This window comes from Dromiciops gliroides, chromosome 3, assembly GCF_019393635.1.
Source record: "Dromiciops gliroides isolate mDroGli1 chromosome 3, mDroGli1.pri, whole genome shotgun sequence".
In the NCBI taxonomy this organism is placed as follows: Eukaryota; Metazoa; Chordata; class Mammalia; order Microbiotheria; family Microbiotheriidae; genus Dromiciops; species Dromiciops gliroides.
The window spans coordinates 228,302,546-228,318,474 of NC_057863.1; positions in this window are offsets into that span (position 1 = coordinate 228,302,546).

The window sequence follows — 15,929 nt, forward strand, 5'->3', positions numbered from 1 at the left end:
GGCATCTGGAGAATTTTGTAAGTATAAGAAATTCTTGGGGGCAGCTAGGTGGCACGGTGGATAAAGCACCGGCCCTGGATTCAGGAGGACCTGAGTTCAAATCTGGCCTCAGACACTTGACACTAGTTGTGTGACCCTGGGCAAGTCACTTAACCCTCACTGCCCCACCCCCTCTCCCCCAAAAAAAGAAAGAAAGAAAGAAACTCTTGTTAAGAAAAATGCCCTCTCCCAGTGCAGATTGACAACTCTGTGACACCCTACATGCAACCTAAACAAATGTATTAACCACATCTGGGTCAATGCATCTGGGAATACCCAAGGCAAGAATTCCTAGAATCTTAGGATGTTATATAATGAAGGGACCTTAAAGGTCATCAGGTCCAAGCTTGCCTATTTTGGAGGCAGATATGTTAAGTGACTTATCCATTATCACCCAGCTAGTAAGTGACAGAGTTAGACCTTGGACCCAGATCTTCAGGCTTCAGTCGCAGGGTTCTTCCCACTAGGACTGGCTGCCTCTTTCTGGAAGTTCCTTCCTGTCATCTCGAATTACTTACATTTTAATATGGGCTATAACTACTTCTAAGGGTCCATTAGTACATTACTGCATATAGCCCTGATCAAAATAACAGGTCACATTTATATAGACATTAAAGTTTACAGAGTACTTTCCTCATAACAGCCATGAGACTTAGGTAGTACAAATATTATCATGCCTTTTTTCCCCACTGGACCTGTGGTTTTATTCCCATTCTTAAGGTGAGAATTCTCTGTACCAATGCAGATACATTGCCAAATCTCTGTCTGTGTCAAAAGTAATATAGATGAGCAATTTGTCAATATCTGAGAGCCTTATTCTCTGTCTTACAAGTAAAGAAACTGAAGTTCAGAGTTAATTTGGCTTATCTGTGGATGTATTGCTAGCTAAGAAGTGTCAGAGCCAGGATTTAAATTCAGACCTCTCTTGATTTATACCTTAACAACAACAATGACAAAAATGACAACAACAACAAATCAAGCCTATTCTCGGAGAACTCCCTTTCTCCTCAGCTCACAATCCCTTGATATCATCGCCCTCCATACCCTCCATTATTCCAGTCTCTGAGGAAGAGGTGGCCCTCCTCTTCAATAAGGCTAACCTCTCCATAACATCATTGACCCCATCCTCAATTATCTTCTTCAGTAATTGCTCACTTCTATCATCTCATCTCTCTCATCTTCAACCTCTTTCTAGCTACTAGTTCTTTCCTTACATAACTAATTCCCCATTCTCAAATTCCCCCTCTGCAAAAAACCAAAACCAAAACCCAAAATGAAACAAGCAAAAAAAAAATCCTCTCATTAGTTACTGTTTCCTCCATCTTCCTATATCTCTCTTTTTCTCTGGTAATTTTTTTTTTTTTTTTTTTGCTGGGCAATTGGGGTTAAGCAACTTGCCCACGGTCACACAGCTAGTAAGTGTCAAGTGTCTGAGGCTGGATTTGAACTCAGGTCCTCCTGAATCCAGGGCCGGTGCCTTATCCACTGCGCCACCTAGCTGCTCCCTAAGCCCTCTTTTTTAATCTCTATACTCTCTCTGGTGACCTCATCCACTCCTATGGATTCAGTTACCATCTCTATGCAGATTTCTCCCAGATATATATCCAGCCCTAGTCTTTCTCCTGAGCTCCAGTTCTTCATCATAAACTGCCTATTGGAAACTTCAGATTGGATATCCTGAAGATATCTCAAAATCAGCATGTATAAAACATAACTCATTATCATTCCCTCCAAACCCACCCCATTCTGTACTTCACTAATATTGTCAAGAGGATCGTCATCCTTCCAGTGACTCTGTGTTGCAATCTTGGTATCATCCTTGACTCCTCACTCTCTCTCACCTCCCATATCAGTTGCTAAATCTTGTCATGTCTATCTCCACAATATTTCTTTCATAAAAGCTCCTCTTATCTAGTCATTTAGCCAAGACCTTGGTTTAGGTTCTTAGAGCCTCCAACTACATTTCTTTTTTTTTTTTTTTGTGGGAATCTAAGACATTTAATGGCATTTAAAAGGGACCCTGACAGAGAAAAAGGCTGGTAACCACCAAGTCAAGTCGAGAAAGTCGACAAGCATTTATAAAGCACCTACTATGTGCCGGGGCCTGCTCCAAGCACCAGAGATACAGATTGTTGTTCATCCTTCATTCTCAAGGAGAACCAATGACAGCAGGAGGGTGATGTCTCAACTTGTGAATTGGAGGAATCACTGGTGATACAAAGAGAGGCAAAAGATGGTCCCTGCCCTCAAAAAGATTCCAATCTAACTTTGGATTAGATGGTCTGACAAGTCTTTTCCAGCCCTACATCTTATGATCCCAACTACATTTCTAATTGGTTTCCTTGACTCAAGCTTTTTCCCACACTAATGAGTCCTCCACGGAAGTGTCAAAGTGATTTTTCCTAAAGCACAAGGTTGATCATGTCACACACACACACACACACACACACACACACACACACACACACACACATCCCACTACCACCTGCCCCCTTTCCCCTTCATAGACTCCAGTAGTTCCTTATTGTTTCCAGAATCACATGTAAATTCCTCTGTTTGATATTTAAATTAGGCTCCTTCCTATGTTTTCAGTTGTATTACTTATTACTTCCTCCTTCTCATACTGCAATCCAGTCTTCCTAGTCTGCTTTCTGTTTTACTCACTGAACATTACACCTACTGTCTTTTTACCTTTGCCTTGGTTGTCCCCCTCCTCCCCCTCAATCTCTGAATGTTTTCCATTTTCATATCTGTCTTCAAGACTCAGCTCAAGGACCACATGAAGTCATCCTTGATCCCCCTTTTACCTAGCCCCCCAGCTTTAGTACACTCACTTCCCAAATTATTTGTATTTATTCAGCCTATATTATATTCATATTCATTGTTTCCCTCATTCAAATGTAAGTTCCTTCAGGGCAGGGATTTTTTTTTTTCATATTTTTTGTTATATTCCCAGTATCTAATTTGGCATATATCAGCCACTTAAGCAATGTTTTTTGATCGATTGTCTGTCTACTCAAGACAATCTTTGCATTCAACCAACTGCTGTTTGAGGTTGATATGGTATTAGCAAAATAGCCCCTGAGACCTAGAAAGAAAGAATGCTTTCCTTCCCTTCCTCCTACTCAACATTCTCTCCTTTTATTTTAACTTTACTTAAAGAAATGAAGAGGCCAAGCTACCAAAAGAAAAGTATAGCCTTAGGGAAAATTATAAAGTCAACATGTTATCTTAGCTCCTGCAAAATCCTGTGAGCTTGCTCTCTCTCTCTCTCTCTCTCTCTCTCTCTCTCTCTCTCTCTCTCTCTCTCTCTCTCTCTCTCTTTCTCTCTCTCAGATGCCTTTCTTCTTATCACCTGTAGGTGCAGGTAGGGATAGTTGTAGGCTAGCTAGGTGGGCATAGATAGAGTGGTAGGCCTAGAAGTCAGGAAGACCTTATTAAATGTGTGACTACAGGCAAGTCACTTAGTCTTTGCCTCGGTTTGCTCATCCATAAATTGGGATAATAATTGCACAGTCCTCCCAGGGTTGTTGTGAAGATAAAATAAAATAATATTTGTAAAGTGGCTTGTAAACCTTAAAGCACCCTATAAATAGCTATGAGCTATTACTAGGGGCCTGGTGCCTATATACTGATAACTAGCTACTCTTGTCTTCCTTCCCACTAACAAAACCTGTCCTCTTGAAACAACCAATCCCTTTCTTCCCTGGCCCCATCAAAACCTACCTTTCCTGTGTCTTCTCTCAGGGACTTGTAGGTGACTGCATCAGCCTTGTAGACTTGTAGGTGACTACATCAACATGGGCCCTGGGAAACTCAGGGGCACTGGGATGTTAAAACAGAAATCCAAATACCTTATATAATATATCTGAAGTCATATGTTATAAATTAATATCGACAGCAGCAGTAGTAGTATTATTGTTCTAGACCTCCTTTGGAATACAGAGGAACCCTGAGAAATTCACTTCCATGCTACTGCACTTATGCCTAGTGGGTAGGGCAGCCCCTCTTATTTCAAGATGTGTAAAGACTTTAGGGGAAGAGATGGTGTTGGGACCAATATGTCAGTTGGCCTGCTTTTTTCATGAGACTGAGGGATTTAAAAAACATGATTTGTGACTCAGAAATTCTTTTTTCTGGGGGAAAATCATATCAAAACCTCCAGCGTGGCCAATGAACACCAACCACTCTCTCCACCAAAAAGAAACCTTGAGAGAAGTACCTGAATCTTTTATCTGCTCCAGATATTTTTAAGGAGAAGGCTGCTTTCAAAATTGCATATATATAGCCGCTTTAGGCTGAGCCAAGCTACCTGGCCCGACTTTAGTGACACCATATCCAAGTTTTAAGTCTTAGATCTTTGTCCAAGAGTAGAAAATTTGGAAAGGAAATAATGTTTTCTAGATAAATGTTAGTATTCTTTGGTGATGCTAAGGCCCAGTGAGCATTGCAAAAGAATCCAGTGTAATATTGTGATACATTATACATGACCTCGAAAGGAATTTCTGTTCACATGTATTCCACAGTATGAAAGCACACATTGTTTTCTAGACTCCTTGGGACTTTGACAAATACCTGTTAGAAGTAGTAGCTAGACTTCGTACAAGCCACCTGTTACTAGAGAAAGGCCTTTTGCAAGGCAATAGCTTGTTTATAATTTAATATCCATTTACAAGATGGAATTGATTAAGTGATCCACATTTAAGTGAGTCCAATTCAGGGCCTTTTGATACTGATGGGATGATACATGTGAAGTACTCTACAAATACAAAGTAGCATTGTGGCTATTGTCCCTTCGAATTCCACAGAGTAGGGGTGCAAAGAAAAATTCGCCTGGGGGAAGTCTGCTGGAAACATCTTGGCTCTAGGGTTGTATTCTTCTCCTATGGAAAGTCATCCATGATAAGTGTTGACTCACGTCTCAATTAACTCACCCAATCCTGCAGACTAAGGACTGAAATGGACTGGGTATCCTGTCTAACCTAGCCTTTATATGAACAAAGTATTTAGCAGGAATGAAGTCCTTAAGTCTACTTAATCAAAGTACCTACCATAAGTGCTTACTTTTATGAAAGAAAAATAAAAGGAAGAAAAAGGAGAAGAAAAATAATCTAGAATGATAGGATTAGTTTTTGCTAGAGTTTTCTCTAAGAGGGTTTATTTCCTTTGTGTCCTTATATCTCCAAGTGCCTAGCACAGTGCTTGGTACACAGTAGGTGTTTAACAACTGCTTATTGAACTGAATTGCATTAAACCATTGTATGGAATTTCCCAGGAATATATGGACTTTGATACTACTATTAATTGAATATATGCTCCCTTTCTCTTCTAAAAAATTAGCCCATTTCTTTGGGTTACCTTAGATTTTAGTGCCTGTGGCAGTCCTCTTGGGTTTGTGATTTTAAAGATTTAGGGGCTGGAAAGATTTGGTTCAGCGCTTCTGAATTCTAAGGTGGCAGCTTGGCTGGCCTCTCTATCGTTATATGACTGGAGAGGCTTCTTGTGAACTCTCAGTGAATAATTAATCAATTTTTGGTTTTAAATAATTCACCAGTTCTAGCCGGTATAATTGTTGGAGACCAAGGAATTAATTTATTGGATGGTCTTTCTTCTCTTTGTTTAGATAGAGGACCAGGTTGGAACTGATGGGAACAGAAATTTAGCTGCCTCTAACCAGGCTTTTCCTGAGATGATATTGGATCACATGTAGGCTTTTGTATCAACAGAGAAAGCAATGACAAACCTGAGCTGGTGTCAAGCAGGTGGGATGTTCTCTGCTGAGCTTTCTCTTGTAGATGGAATAGAAAAGTAATAGATTTTTCCATAGTGTTTAATGGACTTTCAATGAATAGTTCCATAATTAACCTTTGATTATGCACAGTGTTGAGGGCCAGGCAGAGGGTAGATAATTGAAACCCAAAAGATTATAAAAAATATCCAGTTTGGGATAATAAAAAGGATCATAGATTAAAGATATATCCCTTTATATGATTCATTTCTTTTTAAAAATGTTTTATTGATGCTTTTTTAAATCATGAAAGTATTTTATTATTTCCTAGTTACATGTAGAGATGGTTTTAAACATTTGTTTTTAGAAGGTTTCTAGTTCCAAATTTTTCTCCCTTCCTCCCTTCCTTCCCCCTTCCCCAAGACAGCAAGCAATCTGATATAGGTTATATATGTACAATCACATTAAACATATTTCTGCATTAGTCATGCTATGAAAGAAGAATCAGAACAAATGGGGGAAAACCTCAAAAAAGAAAAAACAGAAACAAAAAAAGTAGAAACAGTACGGTTCAATCTGCATTCAGATCCCACAGTTCTTTTTTCTGGATGTGGAGAGCATTTTCTATCATGAGTCTTTTGGCACTATCTTGGACCATTGTATTGCTGAGAAGACAGAGTTAAGTCTATCACAGTTGATCATCTCATAATGTTGATACTATGTACAATGTGCTGGTTCTGCTCATTCAATTTTTTAAAGACATCTCAATTCCTCCCCCTCCCCCCTTCAAAGGTGTTTCCTTGTAACAAAGGATAATTAAGTAAAATAAACTGATATGCTTCATATGTCTGACAGCATATGCTTTATTCTCTGGCATACTCTTCTTTCCACCCTTCATCCTGGTAATAAAATTAAATCCGACCCCATCCTTTTATGGAGAAAGAAATGGAAGACTGGTGGCACAGTGAAAATAAAGTTGTTTCAGAGTCAAATGACCCAAATTTGAGTTCTGAGGCTACCATTTAACTTCCTATAAGACTTTTGACAAGTCACTCAAGGCCTCAATTATTAAGGCCTTAGAATCAGGAAGTCTTGAGCTACTGTAGCCCTCAGGTTCCTTATCTGTAAAAAACAATGTGGAAGTTGGACTAAATCTTGCCCCAGATATTTCCTAACTATATGACCAAATTACTCTCGGTCTCAGTTTCCTTATGTGTAAAGAAAAGCGGGGAGGGTTTGAACTAAATAATCTCTAAGAGTCTTTCCATTTCTAGAGCTAAATGTCTCCTTACCAAGTAGCATATGTAGTAGAGCCAGAATTTGAACCTAGGGCTCTGTCTCAATATTCAACATTAATGATAGTGCACCATGATCTTCCTTTTTTCCTGCTTTGTAGCAGCTGTGTGAGAGTTCATAAGAGCAGTAACTTTCAGCACTTGGCCCCTTCCTTCTGGCCTTTGATGCCTGTAGATAGAAGTGTTAAATGGTAGCAGAATGGTCAAAGGTTTCCATGCAAAGGGAAGAAAGAAGAGGAGAAAAATATCCCGTATAATCCACAAACTAGATACTGGGTCTTTGAACAATTGTCAGAGTAAACTGATCCAATTAGAAATGGAAAATTTTCATTTGATCTGGTCAGTCTGTTCCCTCTGTGGTTTCAAGGTAGTAGTAGTAGTAGTAGTAGTAGTAGGCTTCCGCCAGTCGTGGACGACCATGGATCAGCGCCCTGAAGAGACACAGGGCACAGCATGACTGTGCAGTCCTATACGGGAGCCGCAGCTCCTGCCACAACGAGGACATCTTAAAACTGCACGCTCTCTGTCGCCTGTAGGTTCCTGCGTCTCATTCATTTTTTTTCCTCCCGAGCTTGAAGGCCCATTTCAGCTGCATGAGTACTGAACTCCATCGAGCGCGGTACTTGGCCATCTCCTCCCAGCTGCGATGTCTATTCGCAGAGCCCTCAAGTCTCGCCTGCATACATCTCTGTAGCGAAGCTGGGGGCATCCAGCAGGTCTTTGGCCTGAGGCTAACTCACCATAGAGTAGGTCTTTAGGAATGCACCAGTTTTGCATGCGGTGCACATGACCAAGCCAGCACAGCCGTCTTTGTTTCAGTAGCGTGTAGATGCTCGGATGGTTTCAAGGTAAATCATCATCATCCCAAATCTTTGACAAGGATGTGCTACAGCTTTTGGTTTTCTTCTGGTCTGAGCCATAAGTTCAAGGTTCTGACCAGACACTCTGAGGATCTTCGCCTCCCAGATTGATTCTTTTATGAAAGTAAACTAGGTCATCTTTTGTCTCAATTCTTACCTAGCCTTTAGTTAGTGATAGAGCATTGCCTCAGACAAACTGAGACCTTGGGAAAGACCTTAGCTTAAAAAGACCAAAATCCCACTGCATTTGGGACAATTGCCAGTCACCTTGACCTTTGTCTTGCCACTGAGCTCGGATGACTCTGGAGGAGAAAATGAGGCTGATGAGACTCAGTTACATCCAATTCACTTGCAAGTCAAAGACATCACTATCCTGATTGGTGATATACTCTTTGAGAATGAAGGATCAACAATTATTTGAGGTATTTGTGATTCAGCAAAATGTCATTTTTATCCGCATGGCTGTCAAGGAAAGGGTAGACCAAATGGAAGCTGAAATTTTGGTACCTATCTTTGAATTAGGTATCTCATTTAGACACCACCTGCATCTTATTTTGTAGAAAATCAATATATTTGGGGGGTAAACAGGGCTATATGTGATATATAACCTACATTTTTGGCAAGGCAAATAATGTAAGTGTAATTTTAATGGGAGTGAAAATCTGAATACAGTGAAACGGTTTTTTAGTTTTTTTCCTATTCCAAAATGATATCATTGGATGATTGAAATAAGAGGCCACAGGCAAGAAATCCAAGAAATCAATGCCCTCAGTTTTTAAGAAACTATGTTAACACTGAATATTGGGACATTTTCTTTTAGAGAGTGATCCTGGTGAATTGGAAAGAACTGGACTTGGAATATGGAAGATGTAGGTATGAATCTTGACTCCAAAACTTTCTATCTGTATGAGCAGTGGCTCTTTGTGACCCCATTTGGGGTTTTCTTGGCACAGATACTGGAGTGATTTGCTGTTTCCTTCTCCATCTCAAACTTAATTTCCTCATTGGTAAAATGGAGATGATATCTGTAGGATTGTTGTAAATTAATTGATGTAAAGGGTTATATGAATGTCATCTTACCCCATTAGTAGTGTAATGGGGGAATGGGGATTGGACAATGAGAGTTTAGGCCTTTGAAGATTTATGGCAACGTAAGTGGATACTTGGGAAATCTGGTTCCAAGCATTCATAATAGAGTCCCCTGCCCTCTACTTCAGAAGATACACAGGTTTTTTGTGATTATTTCTTGTCCATTTATTGCAGGGTGAAGATGAGCTTTTAAATTGTCTGGAGTGGAACTGAGTGTGCATTCAAAAAAATACAAAATAATCAAATTACTTTTTCCTTCTTGCTAACCACGAGGTATGAGGATGACTCTTAGAACTCATAAGTATCCCAGTTGGGGGAGGGGTAGAGCATGCAATCCCTCCCATTATAGCTGTACTAGATGGCACAAGAAATAGAGCACTGAACTTGGAATCAGGAAGAACCGAATTTCAATCTTGCCTCAGACATTTATTAGCTAAGCAACCTTAGGCAAATCATTACCTGAACTATAGGGAATTATTGTCCCCCAACTGACCTCTCAGCCTCAGTTATGTCATCTGGTAACATGGGAACAGTTTGAAATGTAGCATAAACCTTGCATGGCTATTGTGAGAATAAGAGAAAATAATTTATGTACAGGGCTATATAGATGTGAGATCATTACTGGCAGTAGTATTAGACTGCACAATGGCCGGAGCACTAGTCTTAGAATCAGGAAGACTTCAATTTAAATCCTGCTTTAGAAACTGTTTGACCTTGAGCAAGTCACTTAACCTCTCTTAGCCTCAGTTTCCTCCTCTGTAAAATGGGGGTGCTGATAACATCTACTTCAGAGAGGTAGTGTGCAGACTAAATGAAGCAATATATTAAAAATACTTTGCAAACCTTAAAGTGCTAAATTAATGCTAAATATTATTAAATCTACTCAACATTTGAATGGGGGCCATTGGTACCTAATGTTGAGATTGTCTAGCTCTGGATAACACCCACTATCTGCTATACTTTTCTCTGCTTCTGCCTTGGAGGTACAGCTGAGTTATTGAAGAAAGTTATACAACTTTGCTGATTGGTTCAACTAGAGACTCATGCCATTTTACCTCACATTGGCCCTTACTGTGATGCAGCAATTCTTTTATTCACTTGACTCCTTATTATATACAGCAAATTTTCTACCTTATTAAGGCTCCAATGACTTCTAAAACCCATATCCTACGCATTGCTACCAGTTAGATCTTCCTTATGCACCAGCCCAATCACATCATTTTTTTTGTTGTTTTTGTTGTTGAGTCATCTAGGTTGTTTCTGACTCTTTGTGATACCATTGGGGTTTTCTTGACACAGATACTGGAGGGTTTTGCCATTTCCTTCTCTATCTCATTTTAAAGATAAAGAACTGAGGCAAACAGGGATAAGTGATTTACCCAGGGTCATACAGCTAGTAAGTGTCTAAGGCTGGATTTGAACTCTGGTCCTCCTGACTCCAGGGCTGGGGCTCAATCCACCTAGCTGCCCACATCATACCCATATTTTAAAATCATCAGTTGACCCCTTATTAACTATTGAACAAAGTTTAAACTCCTTAATAAGGCATTCAAGACCCTCCACAATCTTGCTTCAGTGAGTATTTCTAACCTTGTCTCACATTTTTTCTTTTTAGCACTTAGCAAAGTGCCTTAATGATGCTTATTGTTTGACTGACTGAAAATACTATATATTCTAGTCAAACTAGACTATTTGCTTTTGCCTGAATGTGTCCCAAGTTTTATTCTCTCTATGCTTCTGATCACAGCATTCTCTATTTTTTGAATGGCTTCCAAACTCATCATGCCTGTTAAAATCTTCCTCTTCCTTCCAAAATCAAATGATGCTTCCTTCCTTCATATAAACTTCCTGATCCCCACAAAACAAAATGATCTCTCCCTCCTTTGGCCCCTTTCTGCATACTCCACTGCCCTCATCACAGTTACCGGCCTGCATGTTCTCCGTTATGTAGTAGATGGCAAGCTCTTTGAGGATAGGGACCTTGTGTTATTCATTTTTGTACTCCTTAGTGCCCAGCACAGAGCATGTGCTTGATAAATGATTGCCTGCCAAATGAATGGAGGCAGCTTAACCTTCTTGGCCCGAGGTTTCTTCATCTGTAAAATGAGGGGGTTGGGTGAGATGCCCTCTAAGCTTCTTTCCGGCTCCAGATTTATGATCAATAGCTTTTTCCTTTTCCAAATGGCAAATGTTAATTTGCCATTTTGCATGACAAGAATGATTTATCAAAAATGATTTAAACTCACCCTATTTATATCAGTTCAACTGAAATAAGCAAAGAGAGCTGTTGTGAAAGTCCTTCATATGCTTCTAAATAAGAAACTAACTTACCCCAGTACCTAATTGCTTTTAACAAATATGCCTGTGCATCTCTACCCTCTCCCTCCCCCTGTCCAGGACCCCTCCCTCCTCTTCATCTTTTAGGACTTCTTATAATAAAAAAGTCAGGTTAAACTAAGCAAATGAACACATCAGCCATGTCTGAAAACATATTCCTCATTCTATATTTGGGGTCCACCATTTCTTTGCTGAGAGTCAGGAAGTGTGCTTCCCTTTCACTGTTAGTCCTCTGGAATTATGATCAGATGATGCGTTGATCAGGATTCTCAAGCCTTTCAGTATTGTTTTCCTTTACCTAAGCCCTAGTTTCTAATAATTTAGATATGAAAAATAATCTGGTGTCATACTGTCACGATCCCCGTTTTGAATTTATTTATTTCCTTTTCTGTTTTGCGGTTTGCTTGACTCTTTTTTTTTTTTTGCAATTGAAATCACTATATATTAGCAATAAATACATTCTAACACCCCAGATATTTTCTTGGTTTTGCTTTCTCTTAAGAACAGCTATCTTGGATTGAGTCTTGATGGAGAGATAATTACCATGTGGTCTCCATTTGCCCGTAGGTTGGAGACCCACATGCAAGATAAAAATCAAATTCACTTAACTGAAGCAGAAAATGGTATTGATGCATAGCTGGCCACTTCTCAGTGCAAAAAGAGTTGTCCAAACTCACAGATGGCAAACATCTTTCCTTGTATGACCCAATCATAGGCCTAGCAGAACAGTCAGTTTCATCCCCAAGATGGATCCAAGGTATACACGTTGCAAAGAGAAGCTTTATGGCAAGGCAGAACAAGATCCAAGAAGGAGGCCACTTTAATGAATGAGTAAACATTTCCATCAGATTAAAAAAAGTAGAGATCTGTTTGCTAGCAGTTTATCCTCCTCCCCCATCCCACAAGCCCTGCCCCAGCCAATCACCATAGATGGAGTGTGTTTGGAAAGTCTCTTGATAGTAAAAAGCTAACTGCCTTTTCCCCCTTGGTACTTACGATTAGGAGTGAAGCAAGCTTATAATATCTTTCAGAAATTATGCCAGAAAGTCACTGTAGAAATTCATACCAGGAGCCAAGAAAGCTGCTGAATCCATCAGACAATGCTGAAAACATCACCGGCTTAAACTGAACACAGTGCATATTTTTAGTATGAGTGTGAATTGGGGTTTGAGCTTCAGTGAAAATGAAGAAAGAAAAGATTAGGATGCTTGAGATGAGTTCCCAAAGAGCATTTTGTGTATTTAAAAGGTCCTAGGGAGAAAAACAGCCTGGATGGCAGGGAATTTCACAAGAGCACACAAATCAACTAGTTGGCTTCGTAGTAAAACAACAACAAAAACCCCAATAAAGACAAAACAGAACAAAAAACCCCCTAAAATACTTTATCTCTTTGAATATTCAGAGAGAGGGATTAGGTCAAAGTTGATGAGGCTCCAACTACATTTTAACTAAATGATTTTGTTTCTTCATTTGGTATTGATAAAAAAATTATTGCTAAATTCCCAGAGCCTAGTATGGTATAAATAATACCATTTCAAAAATCAACCCAGATGTATCAAAGAAATTAAGAAAGCCACATAGGGGCAGCTGGGGGGGGCAGCGGATAAAGCACCAGTCTTGGATTCAAGAGGTCCTGAGTTCAAATGTGGCCTCAGACACTTGATACTTACTAACTGTGTGACCCTGGGCAAGTCACTTAACCCTCGTTGCTCTGCAAAAAAAAGTCATATAAATTGTGTATGTGTGTGCATGTTAACATTGACTGCTAACAGCTATTAATGTGGATCTTCCAAATAGATGCTTGGATGTGTACAATGCATTTTCTGTGCAGGAGAGCTCAGTATTTCCTCAGCAAATAATTATGACAAAAGCCCAGTGATTTCTGTGAGCCAGGTCCTTTAAAAAGCCATTTATGCGATAAATGATTAAATTCTGAGACCTGAACATATAGATGGATGTGAAAGAGACATCAGAAAAGGGTGAACATAAGAAAGCAGAGAGGTAAAGGAGGCATGGTAGAGAGCAGCCAGCCAGAAGAATCTGTCCCTGCACCCATACTGATCAATATTTAATCTCTTTGCTGGAAGAACTCTGATCTAGTGAGAGAAATCAGTGAACTTGCTATGCATTGTTCAGGTTGGTTCCTTTCTCTCATAACTATTTTTTAAATGGCCTTTTCTGAAGAGTTAGATTGCTGCCCCATAGACCAAAACCAGCCTGTTTCCAGAAGCATTTACTCTAGCATAGTAATAAAAAGCTCGTTAAAAATCAAATGACAAAAGCAATTTTTAAGAAGAAAATCTATTGAACAAAATAAAAAATTAAAATGAGCAGCTTTAAAAATTTTGAAATAATTTATTTTGTTGCCTTAGGGATTTATTTTAAGTCACCAAGTATGGGGGAGGGGGCATATTACTTTACAATGGTTATCTCAGAAATACTGCATCAAACATGAAACTGACATGCAGTGCAACATTACCCTGACAGACCTGAAAAGACTATCACTTTATGTCTGTTTCCTAGTGATGGGAATTACTGGTGGAGAGGGGACCAGGTGAGACTCTTTGCAACAAGGTCAAGGGAAGAAGGATCTGTCTGAACTTGTTGTGAGAGAAATTCTTCCTCACTATATACTTTCTTTGTGCCTCAAGGTTGAAACATACAATTCACTGGCAAATGTATGACTCTGGACAAGTTTGCCAAGTGTGTGTGCCAGGACCAATCAGCCTTTGGCTTGGAGATGTACTGACATATACTTCTTGGGGAAAAAAGTGCTGCTGTTGATAATATTTTTATAGCACCTTATATAGTTTTAAAAGTGCTGTTATACATGACCTTTTTTTCAGCCTTACAATCACCTTGTACAGAAAGTGGAACCGGCAGTTTCTCATTTTACAGGTCTTTGAGGACAAATACTATTTTTATTTATTGTGTCTTTGTTTCCAACATCACTGCCCACTAAGGCTTCCTTGGCTTCCTTTAAATCCCAGCTACAATCCCACCTTCTACAGGAAGCCTCTCTTAATCCCTGTAATCCTAGTGCTTTGCTTCTTTTAATTTCTTCCCATTTACCCTATCTATAGCTTGTTTGTGTTACATTTATTTTACTTGTTGTCTCCCTAGCAGATTGTGAATTCTTTGAGGGCAGGGACTGTCTTATTTGCCTCTCTTTGTATTCCTAGTGCTTAGTGCCTGCCACATAGTAGGTTAGCTTAATAAATGTTTATTGACTGACCCAGCACCTACCATAGTCTCTGGAACATAAGAGGTACTTGATAAATGTTTGTTGAATTACATCGGATTTACAGATATAAGTGGAGTAATGAGACTGAGCATGTGCCCACACTTAAAATAGCAACTGAGTAAGATTTTCCCAGTGCTTATGCTACGATTTGATAGTCAGTTTAGAGAGCTTTGAAAATTACTCTCTGCATTCTGAAATAGTCCAGATATGTAAATATTAGTCACAAAAAGCCAAAGGAGATCATAGGATTTAGGGCTAGTAGGGACCTCAGAGATCATTCAGCTTAAATCACTCCCTCATTTTACAGAGGAGGATACTGAGTAACAGACCAGGATTCAAATCCAGAACCTCTCATTGAAGAAGGTTCAGTGCATTTGTTCCCCTACACCATATTGCTTCCATATGATTCTTTTTTTTTTTTTTTTTTGGTGAGGCAATTGGGGTTAAGTGACTTGCCCAGGGTCACACAGCTAGTAAGTGTCAAATGTCTGAGGCTGGATTTGAACTCAGGTCCTCCTGAATCCAAGGCCAGTGCTCTATCCACTGGGCCACCTAGCTGCCCCATTTCCATATGATTCTTGATTCATGAATTTCACCAGATTTAGCAGGCACCATGGCTAAATGGGACACATGGTTTACTAGATGATGGAAAACATGAATTCTTGTAGTTGCACTTATTATAACCTAAAACAGTTAATATAACTCCAATGATTTCAATTTGGAGAGTAGTTTCTATATTGTAAGAACCCGCCTTGTTAGTTGTTAGATAAAGACTGTCTATAGGATTAACTCCTTTCAACCTACAATAAAGTCCAAACTCTTCCACCCAGATTTAAGGATCTTGTTATTATTATTTTTTTAATTTTTGTGGGTCAATGAGGGTTAAGTGACTTGCCCAGGGTCACACAGTCAAGTGTCTGAGGTCGAATTTGAACTCAGGTCCTCCTGAATCCAGGGCTAGTGCTTTATCCACTGCGCCAACTACCTGCCCCGGATCTTGTTTTTTTTAGTCAATCTTGTTTCCCACCGTTCCCTCACTCTGTTTCCCCATGGGGACCATGCTTATTTCTGCCTCTGTAACAGTCACTCAAACTCTCTGGCCCATTTCTCAATTGTATAATGATAGACTTGGACTAAATGAAGTCTTTTCCAGCTCTCCAGCTATGATCCTTTCATGTCAGGAATGCTCTGCCTCATCCTCTCTACCTATCCCAAACCCTTTAAGGTTCTTCTCTTTCATTGTTCTAGCATACAGTATGACTTGTCCTTTGTAGAATTTCCATAACTGCCATCCTTTTTTTTTTAAAAAATAAGTAAGAAAATGTCTTTTATTTTTA